The sequence below is a fragment of the Apteryx mantelli genome, chromosome 7 (assembly GCF_036417845.1).
Source record: "Apteryx mantelli isolate bAptMan1 chromosome 7, bAptMan1.hap1, whole genome shotgun sequence".
In the NCBI taxonomy this organism is placed as follows: domain Eukaryota; kingdom Metazoa; phylum Chordata; class Aves; order Apterygiformes; family Apterygidae; genus Apteryx; species Apteryx mantelli.
Window position 1 is genome coordinate 16,937,178 of NC_089984.1, and position 15,968 is coordinate 16,953,145.

Consider the following 15,968-nt stretch of genomic DNA (forward strand, 5'->3'; position numbering starts at 1 on the left):
ATGCATGATCTTAGAAGGAGTCTCCTAAGGCACAAGCAGCAGGAGATAGGTGTCCATCTCCCTGGGTACATTCAATTGTGGAAGAGTGCCCTGCCTCTTCAGGAGATTAACATTAGGGATCTGTACTGGAAAATATTAATCTTAGATCTCAGTATTTCTCATCATTTTGGACAGTAACTGATACCTGCTGTGAAAGAGAAAAGCTCAGTTGTATCCTTATCTATCAGTTGCTCTGATTCATACAGAAAACCTCTCAATAAAATGAGAATTACACTTTGTCAGGTCTTCCCCCAACTGAGGCAAGTCTTTTCAAAGAGACTCTGAAAACCGGAACCGAAGTGGAAGTCCTTCAAAATCTGTTTTTTCCAGCTACATCATCAACCAGTTAAGCCATCTATATTTATTCATCTCTTTTCCTCCTGTTACTCTCTCCTCATTTGTTAACAGTACAAGCAGCATACAGGTAGTATGATGGGCTTAGACAGAGGAAGAACACTGGTGAGTTAGGTGTAATTGTTTTGTTTCATTTTTTTAACCCCCTAATCTACATATTTGGAGAGGCAAAGAAACACAGATTATATGATTCACCCTTGACATTCTGCCAGATAACTTCAATCCTGTACAATGCCCCCTAATGACCTGAATATAATACCATGGTGTTATAATGTCATTTAAATACTGCAGGGTTCTTCTTCCAGTGGCAGTATAATCTGCAGACTTAACATGTAATGGACAGGATTATAGTGCCACTAAAATATTACTCAATGCTGCTGAAATTTCAAATTAATTCAAGTAGCTAAATCGTTATTCAACTGTGTCTTTGCACAGATACATTCCCCCAGTTGTTTTAACAACAGCAATTTTAGAATGAAAAAAGTTTGATACCGTCTTTTTGAGGGTTTTGCTCAAATGGAGGAATGGCCTCAAAACTGTCAAGTGTGTTAATGCAGTGGTGCACTAATGTTTGTGAAACACAGGAAAACTTTGGACCAAGAAAATAATTTGAGAAAAATCAGCTTAAATATTAAGAGAGTTTGTAGTGATGTGCTAATGAATCATTTATTATTTCACAATAAGAGACAACTAGTCTGGTTTTCTCTAATGTTTCACAATTTGCATATAGATGCACTCACTTGCTCTTAGTCCTTGACTGTACTGCTAGCTACCCTCCACCGCTCCATAGACAGAAAATTTCTTAATATTTGAAGGGACAAATTCTAGCTGAAGTAAACAACACAGCTGCTGGTAACTGATGAAATCAGGAGAACTAAACCAATCTATGCCAGCTGAGGATGTGGCTTTAAAGCCATGCTGAGCTCTAGTTTTCCAAACCTAAGTAAACAAACTTTGGCTTTTTACAATTCTATTTTTTTTTCCTCCTTTTACATATATAATTGCTGTTACTAGCATATATTTTATATATTTAGATTTTTGTAACTACAGCACTTCAGTACTAAGACACGCAGATCCTTGACATTTTATTATAAACAATGTACTGTCTGATTTGCTAACAGATGAAGTAGGGGAAAGGTAGACAAAGAATGGGCTAACAGCGAAAGCAAACTTCTCCCCTCTGGAATTTTGCCCACTTCTAACCTTGCGTTTAGGTTAACTTCTGTTTCCCAGCTAGAATACCAGGCTACTCACTTTTCCTACAATGAAGTTCCTTAAACCTGGGGGAGGTTCCCATGAAATATTAAACAAAAACAAAACAACAACAAACAAACAAACAACAACAGTGGTAAATGAGGAACAGGAGAGAACCAAAGACAGGGACTGAAAACTTGTGGTGGTGAATCTATATTTGGAACAATTAATCCTTTTCCTTATTAAAACTGTTACCTACTTCCTCATTCATTAATATTGTCCTTGTTTATTCATGTAGCCAGGCCAAAGATTTTCCACTCCCTCCAAATATAATTTCCTGCTATTGACAGACACTTTCAAGTGCTGGATATGTGCATGTCTACATGGTATACTGCAGGCACAGGCGAGCCTTCTTGGCCACCATCCAAGCCAACTGCAAACGAGCCAGCTCCAAACTGGAAGCTGTGTAAGCACAATTAGCACAGCAGTAAGCTTGATCTAATACACCCTGCCGAGAGACAGAGCTTATTAGCTCGGGCCCTGCACCATGCTAACGAAGGCTATGGGGCTTCTGGTTTGGCTCCATACAGAATGCAGCCAGCCAAAGACAGAGCAAGCTCGCATCTGCCAACAAACCACCACACAGGCAGACCCTCTCTCGGGGTACACCTTCCTACTGCAGGGCCTATTTCTTTCCCTTGATATGAACTCCAAAGTGCTCTGAAGGCAAACTGACGGGATAAGAGTTTGAGGCCTATGAGGGTTGAGAGCAGATGGAGGGAAGGGGGATTTCCAGGTGGAAATTTCAAAAGCCGCAAGAGAAACAAAGTATCAAATACTAAGCCGAGGGTGTGAGGGAAGGGGAGGACAAAGTACTGTATGACTCTGGGGACTGATAATGGGAATAAGGAGCATACCACCTCTAAGTCATCAGCTCATATCAGGTCCAGGGCAATACTGACTGAAAGACATTACCACATGGCAGATGTTCAACAGACCAACTGATTGCCACCAGGCAGGTAGCAGCCCCACCAAACAAAGGAGAATCCCCTTCACTGGTGGCCTTGGTTGTAGTTTAAGTGGAGTCTTAAAGAGGAATGAGCAAGGAGAAGGAAATATCTCTTATCAGACTAGGACCTGAGAAAACAAAAAGAGTTCCTTTCATATCATAATTTATATTAGGGGCAGTGATCATCTAGAAAGCAGTCAGCACTAGCTTGTAAGGCAAAGCTATTGAGTTCTGAGCAAAGTGAGACAAAAATCAAAGGGGAGCAATGAAATGATCAAGAAAAAAACATAAGAAGAAAGGATGAAGAGATTGGGTCTGTTTACATTTAAAAGGATATTAATAAAATGGTCATTGCAAAGCTATATTGAACTGAAAACAGCCTAAAGAAGTTACTTAGCTTCTGCCCACCCAGTAAGACAGCAAAAGAATGAGAGAAAATTATATTAAAGAAATGCCACATGAAAAGGCAACAGAAAGATGTACCTTTTTATTCAACACATAATTATATTGTTGAACTCACTGCCACCAAACTGCCACTGTAGCAACACTTCGCATCTTTGCTGCTGTTTGTGCTGTTTTCTTTTTCCTCTAACCCTATTTGTAAAGCAGTAGTTTTAGTTTTTACTTGTTTACACTTTCCACTGTACAGAACAGGTAAAAGCATGTGAGAGAAATCACCACATGTGATATTGTAGACATGCTCTTTTACATACTCACATTTTAAAGCTGGATTATTTTTACTTGTGAAATTTTACATTACATTGTGTACATGGAGGTTTTCCGTGATTTGTTACCTCAAAATCTTTTCTTTGAAAAGCCTTTGATCTGCCGTGCAAACTACACACTCTCAAGAGAGCAACTAGTTTAAATACTTTGACCTGATAATCAGTTTGGGCCATACACCTGCTCACATTTCATGTAATACTCTACACATTTGGATACATACATTTCAGTCACACATATCTTCACGATTTAAGGCAGCATTTTAGTCACTGATAGGTGCTTGAAAGGATTTTATTTTCCTCCTTTTTCCCTGTCCTTTCATAAACTTCTAAAAACGTTAACAAATCAAATGACATTAATCATACTAGACTAAGAGATGGACTTATCTATAGACAAAAGCAATACCCAGAAAGGATTGTGCTTGCATTGTGCTTTTGTCTTGAAGAGGAAAAAGTTTTCTTTTTTCTTCCCATTTGAAGGCCTCCAAAGGAAGCTGTTATCAGAAACAACAAGACCTGGTAAAATGTACGGGGAAAAAAAGAACAGTTGTACCTTGAATTTTCTAACTTTAGTAAGATTAAATAGAGGAATTGAATTAAATACTTTTCAATATGAAACACGTTTAAGAATTCTCAAGAGTTTTCCAACTGTAGGTTGATTTAACCTTATTTTAAAATCCTTAGGCATATTTACTATAAACATATACAAACACAATCTTCAACTGTTAACAGACCAAGTTCAAAATCTAGACCTTAGCTTATATAAAAAGATAAGCACACACATATATCTAATATATGTAATATATATATGCATAAGCTATACAAATCATATTAACCAATTATCCTCCCTTCGTTACATTTGTTTTCTAGTAAAAAGATGCAAATTCCTGGCTTCTAAAGCAGCTGATCTAAAACACCCTAAAAAAATACATTCTGATAGTTGGAAGATCACTCTGAGGAGATAAATAAGATTAAGGGGGAAAGGGACGGTGGAAGAAGTGAAATCATTGCCACTTATCTATAAAGATTTTTTTATATATTGAACAAAAAAAATAAGTACTCAATCAGCATATTATTTCTTTTGGAAATACTTCTTTACACAAAGAAGTGCAAGCTAACATCTTTTATAAGGCCATGAAAATCTTCTCCACATCAACATAAAATATTTTTGGTACAGGATACAGCAATCTCCTGTGGAGTCACATGATGATGAGCAGAATAGTTGAATACTGCTTCTATGTTGTCGCCCTTCAGAAGGAGATGGTTTAATGGTTTAAAACAAATCACTAAAAAAAGTCAGAAGACACCCTGTGCTGAAAGAAGTACCTCAGACTAAAAGGCTTGTCTACATTATGTATTTGTACACTGGGTATTTCTTTCTGTCTCCTTGTCTTCTGTTTAGACAACATAAAACCAGGATAAATTGCAGTGAGTCTGCAGAAGGTTCCTGTATTTTTAACCAATACTGTCCTGTCAGTATAAATTCATCAAGATAGAGAATCCTTTATTAAAAATATAATTTATTTTGTTTGCTTTTCACTATGCTGAAGCTCTGTCTTTCTCAACCAATGTCAAAGGCGATTAAGAATGTGGAGCTTTTGAGAATAAGTTTCAACCATGATTTCCTTTGGCCTGCCTACACAAAATTTCCTTATAAAGACTTGGGAGAACTTAGGTGGCAAGGAGCAAAGCCAAATGACTTGAAAAGTATTATTCAGATACACACATTACCATTACAAAATTAACTTTAAGAACTCTTCACACATTCTCATAAAGGCACAGAACTTATAAAACGGTAAGACATACTAAGGAACAAGATAAAACATTGGAATGTTTCCAAAAAATGAAGCTCTCGCACACCGTTTCCGTTACCTAAAGAGCTGCATTTGCTTTCCTTTTTCACCTGAACTTTACTAAGGTGTTACGGCATTTTACCAAGCAGCACAGGACTGAAGACAAGTAAGAAAGAGAAAAGTTAACAACAGTTTAGTCATTTATACTATATATTTCTTGGGTATTTCTCCACAGTTCTATGTGTTCACTTGGAAAAAACATGTAGAAACAAATAACATTTAACTTAAAGCACATTTTGCCTCTGAATCAAGTTTTGCTTTTAAAGAAGATAACTTATAAATTCTAGGGCATTTATATTTAAACAGATCACTGCAAGAGTATTTCGCCCCCCCTCCCCCCGCCAGCAGTCCAATACAACTTCAGAACTACTTCTATCTCCACACCATTTCCTCTCACTTGACTTCTCTAACTATAGCTCAATGGGTGCTAACATTCTGGACTATACTAATCCAGCAGACACGAGCAATTACCATAGTATTTTTATGTCACAGGATCTGAGATTTTTCTACCAATATCCACCAAGGTAAGCAGAGGGAAAAATGGGATTCTCCATTCTCTAATCCTTCCCTCCCACTCCCACCTCCCAAATACTGACAAGGGGCATATCACTCTCTAAAAACAGTGGGAACATTGAATGGTTTAGCTCCCTGCCTTTAGACTCAAAGCATGTCTCAACCCAACTTTATAGATAGAAGAAAAGTAAACAGAAGTAACTCAAACATCAGTGGCCAAGGCAGCAATTGCTGTACCCTATCTGCCCACCCTGACAGCATGACAGTACTTCCAAAATTATCGCAACAATTCTTCCTATATTCCTTTAGATGGAAAGATGCCCATATTTTCTTTCACCTGTTTTTCTCAACGCAGCTGTTTCTGGTAGGGCAATTTCCCCTTCTCAGGCTCCAGCCTTTTTCCCTGCTGTATCTTTGCCTTATTCTTCTTCCTACCCTAAGACCTTACCAGCTATTCGATTCATAATTTTGCTTCTCTTCCTTTGCCTTTCGCAAAGTCCTTGTCCTACATTTTTCCGTGTTGCTTTCTCACCTGCCCACACAGGTGTGCAAGGAGAAGCAGCAGGAGGCAGACAATATGGCACATGCAGCAACCAGATATTACATGTTTATTCAAACAGAACGCTTATTCTAATAAAATAATTAATGCTACACTTCTGCACCCGGACAGTATCATTAAATAATAAAAGTCACACCAAAAATGAGCTTCAAAAAGTTTGGAAGGGAAGAGGAAAAAGGCACAAGGAAGTCAGTCCTGTTAATAGGCAGAAGCCAAGCGCTTGTTCAATTCCAGCTCTACCCAGAGGCTCCTGCTAGTATGGCAATTCAGTACCTGAATTTGGAAACACTTGTGTTTTGTGCTTTAAAGAAAAGCTCTATGGCAATCTCTGCCCCCTTTTGTAACTTCTGATGCAATTACTAATCAGCAACAACTCCATATTGATATGGTTATAAAATTTCCACTATTTCAGTCATCTGTGCACAGTACAGCCTCATGCTGCATACTGCAATGTTTCAGTGGTCATTTTTCTCAGCGGTAAAGCTGGAATAAGCAGTTCCTGCCTCTGGCCACTTGTTATCAACTCCCTTTGCACTGCTGTCTCCCCCTCCTCCCCAGTTATGTTAGGACAGCTTTGCAGTGCTACATAGTGAACTGAACTGGTTAAGCTAAAAATACTCCATTCATCCTCCCCCCTCCCTCCCATTTTTGCAGGGTTATTTTTAAAATGGATCAGTTCTCTGTCCTGGTTCAACAAGAAGCTCAGCGCAATTGTAAGGGAGAAGGGAGGAGGGGGAGCAGCAGAGGAAGGAGGAGGAGGAGGAGGAAAATGCATCTCTTCCAGCCCAGAGGAGTAAGAGGGACTGCAGGGTCTACTCCACTCTGCTTTGCCACTAAGAGATGACATATCTGTGACATTACAGACTAACACAGAGGTTCTTGCAGTCCATCCCAGTTTGAGTTGGTGCTTGCAAAGTCTCAAAAGGAACGTGCTATTCTTACAATTAGAAAGAACAGGTCTGCATAATCTTAACTCTTGTATCCCAAGAGCCAGAAGTAATTCAGCACTTTTCTAATTTGACTTGGGGATTCTACACTGCAGCAGCAGGGCTTAGGAAATGGCTCTTCACTGTAACCTTGTTTGAGTGATCATCTTTTGTTTGCATTACTCTAGTTTGCAAGATGACAGCTATCAAGTCAGATTACAGAATGCCACTTACAGTGACACATGCCAAAAGTGAACCATTAGGACCATCTAAATAGTGGAGTTAGGTTTAATATTTAGTTTGCCAGGAATTACATTCAGTAAGAAGCCTTTTTACAGAAATGCAGCAATAAAAATAGGGACACTTTTTTTTTTTTTTTTACTTTCTCTTTAAAAAATAGGTGAATTATTAAAATTCTTTGGATTGATTAGATAAAAAAAAAAGTGAATCACAAACAAACAAACAAAACCCCCTCACCTAAACTATATTGTATTTTTGCTGCCAAAAAAGGAAAATAATAATAATAAAACAGTCCTCCTAAAACCCCCGTTCTTTCTGCGTGTTTATGAAGCCTCCGGAAATACCACGGCAAACATTCCAGCTCTACAGCAGTGAGGCCATGTGACCTGAAGGCACAGCAAGGAACTTCTTTTCCCCGAGTTTCTTGATGGAATAGAAAAGGGATGTTTTTTCCCTTTTAAACCACAATCCAAGTCTAGGGAAACCTTCAGCAGACTTTCAAGTGCCCAGTTTTAAAACAGTTTTTTTTTTTTTTAATGAATTGGCTGCATTTCTATGACTGCACATGCTATTTTTACAAGAAAAGACCAGAATCTTAGACCTACATTCAGTGGGCATAACATATCATATATTTTTTAAGACGCCACGAAAAACATTTGAAACGTTCTCTAAAGCTGCTACTACAGTTATGATCAGTACTACCATGTTTCTCAATATAGCCAAGATCTTTTCCCATTAAAAAACATGGCACAGTTAAGACCATCTAAACTTCCAGTCTGATTTAGTTAGAATTATTAATGAAAGAATTTATGCATACGAGCTTTACTGTTACCAAAAATTACTTAAAATGTGAACTTGAATAAGAGCATTCCCTTTTTTACAAATAATCATGTGTAAGTACTTGCAAGTAATCATTTAAAATGTAGGAGTAGGGATGAATCATACTGCAATAGTTGGGTATCCATTGAAATTTGTGTTTTGGCTTAAAACAAAGCAAAACAAAGCAACACCACACAAAAAGGAAAATAGCTCTGCAGTACAAAAGCACAGCAAATGGCAGGCACACTCCGCTAACTTGCTTTAGTAGCCATGTCAGAAATGCTTCTAATTATCAGAGGTAAAAGAGGGATGGCATTTCTGCTGGAAGCAAGTTTTACACTTTATTCTTTCCTCTCCCCTCTCTTCCAGCCTATAAATATTAGTCTTACACATTTCTCTCCCATACAGCTCTTGAAAGGTTGAGTTTTTCAAGGCTGATAGCAGGCAGAAATGTTCATCAAGAAATGCCTTTGAGTCAACTGTCTGTAGCTCATCAAAGTGCAGCACTGAAAATATGGGGGGGTGGGGAGGATTATGAGAGCACCGTATAGCAGATAAAAAAAATCAAAAACAAAAACAAAAGAAACATACACACAAAACACCCGGAACACCTATGCTCTAATGATCATTAACTTTATCCCTTTGGAAATGGATTGTTACCATCCATGCACCCTTGGTGGTGATGGTCACAAGGGTACTGACTCCTCACCCCTACTTCCCGCTGCTATACTGCATTCAAAACAACTGTAAATACATTAAAGTTTCTTTAATGATATTTCCCAGTATAAGAAAATGCCATGGGGATGCGATTAAAAGTGGAGAGGACCCATGTAATAATGAATGGAAGGGCAGCTGGTCCACAAGAAAATTAAGATGTGCACCAAACAGCTGAGTAGCTCTGCAATGCCCTGGAAATAAGGCAAAGATGAGACTACCTACTGCCTGGTAAAATACTAAAAAAAAAAAAAAAAGCAACAGAACAAGTATGCAAAAAATTTTGTGGGGGAGGGAGGGAGGGAGAAGGGGAAGAGAGGAATCTTGGGGTGTCCACTATCTGTTTTTTCATTCTGTACAACTGGACATGAGATATTGAACACATCATTATTGAAACTACTGTTCATTTGTACTCAGGGATTGCTAGTTTGTTATAAATGCACATTTATCAGAAGCAAGTAGAACATATTATCGCTCTGTTTTATAGCTTGAATGGCCCATGCAAAGAGTAAATTGTTTGTATTCTATATTAGGATCAATAGTTATACCAGGGATAGCCCAAGGAATGTTTATACTGAGGGCTTTGCTTGCAGTGTTTCGTTGTTGCAATCAATCAACCAAACAGGATTGCTTCTCAAAACAACAGATACACTTTGATAGTGACCAGATCAGCTGTTAAAAGCATAAAATATGATGCAGTTTCTGGAGAAGACTGAAGGCTCACAAGTATTTGGGTCCACCTGATGGACCATAAAATACCTTCCTACCTGAATATTCCACACGGGCCTTTCTTCCTCTCAGTAGCTGATGACTGTTTCCTCAACGCCCTCACATAACAAGATCCATTTTCCTGCAATAAAAATATGGACAGATCATTCACCCATTCCCTGAGTAACACTGTACCATTTGAACAAGCTCACTGAGCAGGTCTTGAATAAAGGGCCTTTAAAAGTCCCAGGAACAAATCTGGAGCACCAGATTTGAGGCTGTGTCCTGGGTTCCAGACTAGTTCTGCCACACCCAAACTTTTGAGGATCACTTCAGCAGTTTGAGTTTTAAAAGTTTTCTTGCCTGTAAAAATGAGATGAGGAACAGATAATCAAATTCTGTTGAGGTTTCTATCGAAATTTACTGAGTCAAATGGTAAGTATTTTTCCAGTTAAATGTCATGCTGAAGTCTCTCTCATTCTCTGTAAAGAGGGTACTTGCTGACTGTTATGAGCTAAGTGCCATTAAAAAAAAATAAACAAACCCCTGACCTCTGCTTAAATGGATAAGCCGAAATACCACAAAAACACCATGCTGTCTGGAGCAAAACAAAGCAAGTTTACGGATTACGTTGGCAAAGCACTGTGACTTCTAGGAAATGCTTTTTAATTATAAAGAAATACTGTAAAAGGAGACAGTGGAACATTTATGGGCAGCATGTATTTTGTTATATGCTGTTTCAGCACTCAGACAAGGTGTCCTTACAGGCTTATGCTACTAGGCTCTAAAATTCAGCAAATACTGAAGAAAAGAACAAGATGAGTACCTAATACATTTTGCCTTTTCTTTTGACTCATTTTCAAATAATTTTCATACAAAAGAATTTTTTGTCAAAAAGAAACATGAAAAACCAAGCCTTATGAAAAAAATGATGCATGCAATCTGTGAAACCAATCCAAAATCCCCCCCAATGACCAACAACTGTTGAAGCAGACACTTTGATAACTCGCATAATGCAAAAATCATACTCAGACTTCAATGAAAAATGCAGAATAAAGAAAAAAACTCAAGTTGTTACAAGTAACTTGTTATTTGCATTTAGTATTTGTTCTGCAGTCATATCCACTGTTCACTGATAATTCACAAAGAATAAAAACATCTCTGAAAACCTATCTGTTAAGAACAACTATCCCATCATTGATATGTATAGTGCTACTATGCAACAATCCGCTTCAGACAGGAACTCTGCTGTTTTTCTTGTCCCACAATAAATGGCAATTTTAGATAAGTTACATATTGACAGACACTCTGGGTGAATGATTTGCTTTTAAGGCCTCATTGAACTGTGAAGGTTTTCCCCTAGAACATATTTATTCTCATCCAGAAGTTTTCCCCAGTGCTTCATGTTCTGCTTATACAAGTCAGGAAAAACATATTAATTGATTCAGATTTAGTATGTGTTAACATGACTTTCTCAGCTAATACAGACTAGGTCTTTAATTAAGTTGGAATTAATTATTCATCTAACTTTGTTCCTCCAAAGGATAAACTTTTGTTCTGTCTGCTCTAGGAGCTGGATTAAATTCAAGGCTGTGCAACTGCTACAGGCTGGCAAATCAGGCTGTAGCATTTATTTGGTGGCTTAAACTTTACCTCTCGCTTTTCTCTCCTGGATGCTTGCTTCCAACTCTGCATTTGTGCAGCTGCATGGTTAACTGGATGAGGGAACTAATTTCATTCAGCATGTTGTCTCAAAAACAGCTGTGCCAGTGAATGGGCACAAGGGCAGGAGCAAACAGCCATGATGGTAGAGGGTAGGAACAGGGGCTGCTTAAACCAGCTCAAACTGCACTGCTGTCAACTATGAAGCCAGCTCTTCGCATCACTTCTTTGTACTTTGCTTCTTCCCATCTGTTAAACTGGGACCACAATTCCTACTCTGTTTTATAAAGCACCTCTTCAAATGACTATCCCATTAACAGTCCTGTGAATTCACACTACAGACAGCCCAGCCCTTTCTCAAATTAGGCTCGAGCTTGCTCCTTCTAAGGACACTGGCACTGCCCCACAGCTTCACCACGCTGCTGCCCAGGGACCGCACCAGCTTCCCACCGCCACCACCACCCCAGCCCACTCCCACACCTTCTGGCTGGCCCCCAGCTCTGCCAGCGCAACATTTTACAGGGTTTTACTCTGGAATGGATTTGGTTTCTAAAAAAATTCAGCTTTTTTAAAGCCTGATTAGTGTTCTCATCCTATTTCTAGGATTCCCAAAACAGTCATACTAGCACAATTTAGGGGCAGCAGCCTATAACCTGAAAACGAGAATAATTATCTGGGAGAAGAGGAGCCACCTGGAAACTCCTTAAAACCAGCAGACTTTTCCTAACGTGAAGCCACGGCCTCACTGTGGCACAACTGGATGCCCGAGAATCCCCCCCTTTTGCCCCTTCTGGCTCGTGCCGGTGCCCGTCCTGCGACGCGGCCGCAGGAGCACACGCACCCCGACGGACCAAGCAGCCCCACAGGCGCCCATCGGCGCCTGGCGACAAAGCTGCCAGGGCTGCGAGCGGCTCACGGAAGAGAGGAGGAAAATCTGCGGCTCTCAGGGCAGCGAACGTTTCCTGCTCTTACAGATCCAGCAGAGGGAGCACAAAAAACACAGGTTTTTTTGGCCAAATGTTTTGGCGATGAAACACTCAATATTTAAAATCCCAGGCATTTTGTATTAGATTATTTCTATAGTAATGCATGCGCGGGCAATACAAGAGTGTAACAGACAAAAGCCGCGGCTCTGAGCAGATTACACTTTAGAAATCAATACAGCGAGAGAGACAGCCAGGGCAGCAGCGGTGGCGGCGAGGGAAGTTGGGAGAGGAAGGAAAGGCGGCACAGCAGGGTTGCCAACTCTTGCAATTTTATCATGTCTCCTGCAACATGAGGTATTGTTCTTAAAGCCACAGCTTTCAAAAGTCTCGTCATTACACGAAAACTTCAGTAGTGTTTTTTTTCCTTTTCCCCTCCCAGGATCTGTGTCTAGGTTTCCAAATTTCAAAAGACAAAGGCTGTAAAGGTGACTGCGGTCTACCCTAAAGGCTCAAAAACTGGAAAAGCACAAGAATCTCCAAATTTTTTGTGTGTATGACATGGGCAGAACAGTCTCCACTTAGTTTCGCTTCCTTCAATTTATTGCCAATTAACACGCTTTTAATTACCGAGCTGGGAATTGAGGGAAAAAGACACAAAAGCCGTTTAAGAACCACTCGGGGAAACGCCTTTCCTCCCCCATCCACAGGCTCGGCTTCGGGCGGACACCTCTGCTCCGCGCCGGCTCTCCCACCCCTGCCTCCACTTCCCTCGCGCGTGCCAAGGATCACGCCGGGAGCAGGGTCCGCCGGGCGCTCCCGCCCTGCCCGCTGAGCTTCCCCCACGGCTCCCGCCTCCCTGCTCCTCGCCCCGCTCCAGCTGGGGCCCTCCGAGGCCGCGTGGGGGCCGCCCACACCGGCCCGGGGCGGCCGGAACCGGCTGCGACCGGCTGCGGGCGGCTGCGGCCAACGGACAGACGCGTTAGCCCGGCCGTGCCGCGGCCCGCTGCCCGCTTGCTGCGGAGGGGGAGGCGAGGAGAGCCGAGGCGAGGCGAGCCCCGGCCCCGCACGGCCGCCACGGCACGCAGGGCTGTTAGCGGAGCCGCCGCGGGGGCACGGCCGAGCACGGGCACGGCGGCCCCGGGGCATCGCCTGCTCTGCCCGCCCTTCCGGCCTGCGCCGGAGCAAAATAAAAATCAAACAATAAAATATACAAATGGTGACCAACAGCAAACCCCTCAGTGTCAGTACGCAAAATACAGCTTGGCCTCCATGCGCCCAAACACGCTGAAAACGGAAGAGGCGGCAAATACGAGCACACGCACACACACAAATTCTTGGAAAATAGAATATTGCAAAGACAGATGATTAGGCACGTTGTACAGTCTTCTTACGGACAGACGTAAGGCAGGTGCACTTCAAGCACAAGCATTTGCTCTCCTTTCACAAGTTACTACCAAGTCCGAGCATCTTTCTCCCCACACTGCGTAGGGCTGTTCAAACTCAAAATTCCTGTAAAACCGCAGGGAGCTTCACCGAGCGTGCAGAGTCCTGACTTCTTGTCCATCCGGGACTGTAACCGGGCCAGAAGCGAGCTCCTAACTAAGCTTACTGGTCAGCAAAAGCACTTTTGCTCTACAGAAAACTTGCACACTTTTACAAAGTGTTTAAATATTAAATGCAACCCTCCTTATGTTAGCTGCACACTACACTGAGTTCATGTAGCCCTCTCTTCACTCAGAAATTTTTAGAAACCACCAATTTTTAGAAGCAACTCAAATTCAGCACTGTGCATATGCCCGAAGAGCATCCCATGCCTTCCTCTGCCAAAACCGGGTGCTCTGCTTGTTTTATATGAAAAAGAAGCATAAAATGCTGTTAAAGTAATGCAAAATGGGTGTCATTTGGGAGGGAAAAAAAGGAAACTAAGCTCAAAGTTTTGTAGCGCTGAACAAAAGTCAAGCTTGCCACGCCAAGGGCGGTGTGCTCCTTTCCTGGGCAGGGACAGGGCAAGGAAGGGCAGTAGAGCGGGGATGGAAAGATGGGGCAGACACACAGAGACTTAGCTCCAAACCAATGACCTTGTCTACAACCAGATTTGCCTCTGAAGAAATAATCAGTATTAGAAAAAACAAACAAACAAACAACCCCCCCCACACACACAATCAACCCAAAAAGCAGCATATGCTAGTTACGGCATATATATAATAAGGGCACTCATTTGCTGGAACAAATACGATTCATGCTTCTCCCAAATATAACCACCAGAAAGCAGCCACCCTGCACTGAGATTCCCCACGTTTCCTATTTCTCCCATTGCGGTTGTGCAGCCTGGTGTCACCCAGTGCACCCGGACTTGCTCTGTCCACGCGCCCCTGTATTTTCCCCGCAAGCTCCTGGCCCGTGGCTGTACTGCCCCCGTGCGCCCCGGGGTCCCAGACCAACCCTTCCTTCGCCAGCGCTCCCAGGCTGTGCAATTTCTTCTCAAACAGCAGCAGCAGCAGCAGCAAGTTGTTGCTGTTCTTACCCCTCCCGGGAGATTTTCCCAGCTCGCCCTGTTAGGTGCAATCCACTAGGGTAGAGCAAAATAAGAAGTGACGTCATGAAAATTCTACTTCTTGCTTGTTCATATTTTTCACTGGGGTAAAACTGAAAATTCTGTTTATTCAATTGCCATTTTCTTGATTATTTTTCCTGATTTTTAACAGAAATTTCCCATTAAAATTTTTCTCTGTATAAGCAGAACTTAATGTCAAATGAGGTTGTCATCTCCTCATGTTAAGACGCAAGGGAATTTTAGGGTTCTGTCATCCTCTCCGTATATAAGACCTGGTCAGCAGCAGAAAGTGCTGTCATCTTTTTCAGTTTACAACAGCAAAAAACATCCTTTGCTCCTCCCAACCTGTTCCACAGAAATCCCTTTACTGGAAGAACAACTTTTCCAAACTTGTGCTCTTTTTCTTGCTGCATGTGGACCTAAGTGGGGCACAGGAACCCCAAAGCTGCCAGGTCAGCATTGCTACTGTCCGTAACCTCTGTTCTCCTGCCACAAGCCTGGACACCCACAAGCTCCTGGGGAGCACTGCACCACATCTCCCTTCCAGCCCCATATCCCAGATTTAAGGGGGGTTGCATGCAAGTCAGCAGGCTGGATCAGGGCATATAGGCATATGGGGAGGGGGGGGCATGGGTGCAGGTAGGAACGGGGAGATGGACAGGGACGACGGGCACTTGAGTACTTCTCTGCTACAGACACTCTGCAGCCTCTTTGCGAAGCAGTAACTTGATGTAGGTAAGTACTTTTGGCCTGAGAGATGAAATAAGAAAGATTTGCTGTGTCTGCTCTGTGCCATGGAGTTAGCCCAACCGGAGCTGTGTGCCTGCTCCCGCTTGGCTGCTTCTCCCAACAGAGCTTGCTCAGGCATAACAGCACTGCATCAAGCAGTAGCAAAAATCAGCCCAAGAGCAGATGAATCCAAAACAATCCAAATTTGCAATTTGTTATCATTTCACAAATGATCATCATCATAACAGCTTCTTTCTAATCTGCAGCAGACAGTAGTACATTAGACTGTTTATAAGAGAGGACTGAGCTGCCAGCTCGCAAGCATAAGATATTGAGCACTATTAACCTTGGCTGAAACTGAACCATTGTTCTAGAGGCTGGACATCTCTTATAAAATTCCATTATTAGAGACCATTTGCCATCTATTTCCATAGCAACATTTTTAGT

The 15,968-nt window shown here is 41.7% G+C and overlaps 1 protein-coding gene across 7 annotated transcripts in view; it reads right to left on the reverse strand.

The window, feature by feature from the left end:
* ZMIZ1 (zinc finger MIZ-type containing 1) overlaps nucleotides 1-15,968 on the reverse strand; it is a 363,439-nt gene that overhangs the window by 235,629 nt on the left and 111,842 nt on the right. For all 7 annotated transcript variants that reach the window (XM_067299869.1, XM_067299867.1, XM_067299868.1 and 4 more), the window contains one exon: nucleotides 9,710-9,792. The gene's annotated coding sequence lies outside the window, so the exon portion shown is untranslated. The remainder of the gene's footprint in view (nucleotides 1-9,709; nucleotides 9,793-15,968) is intronic.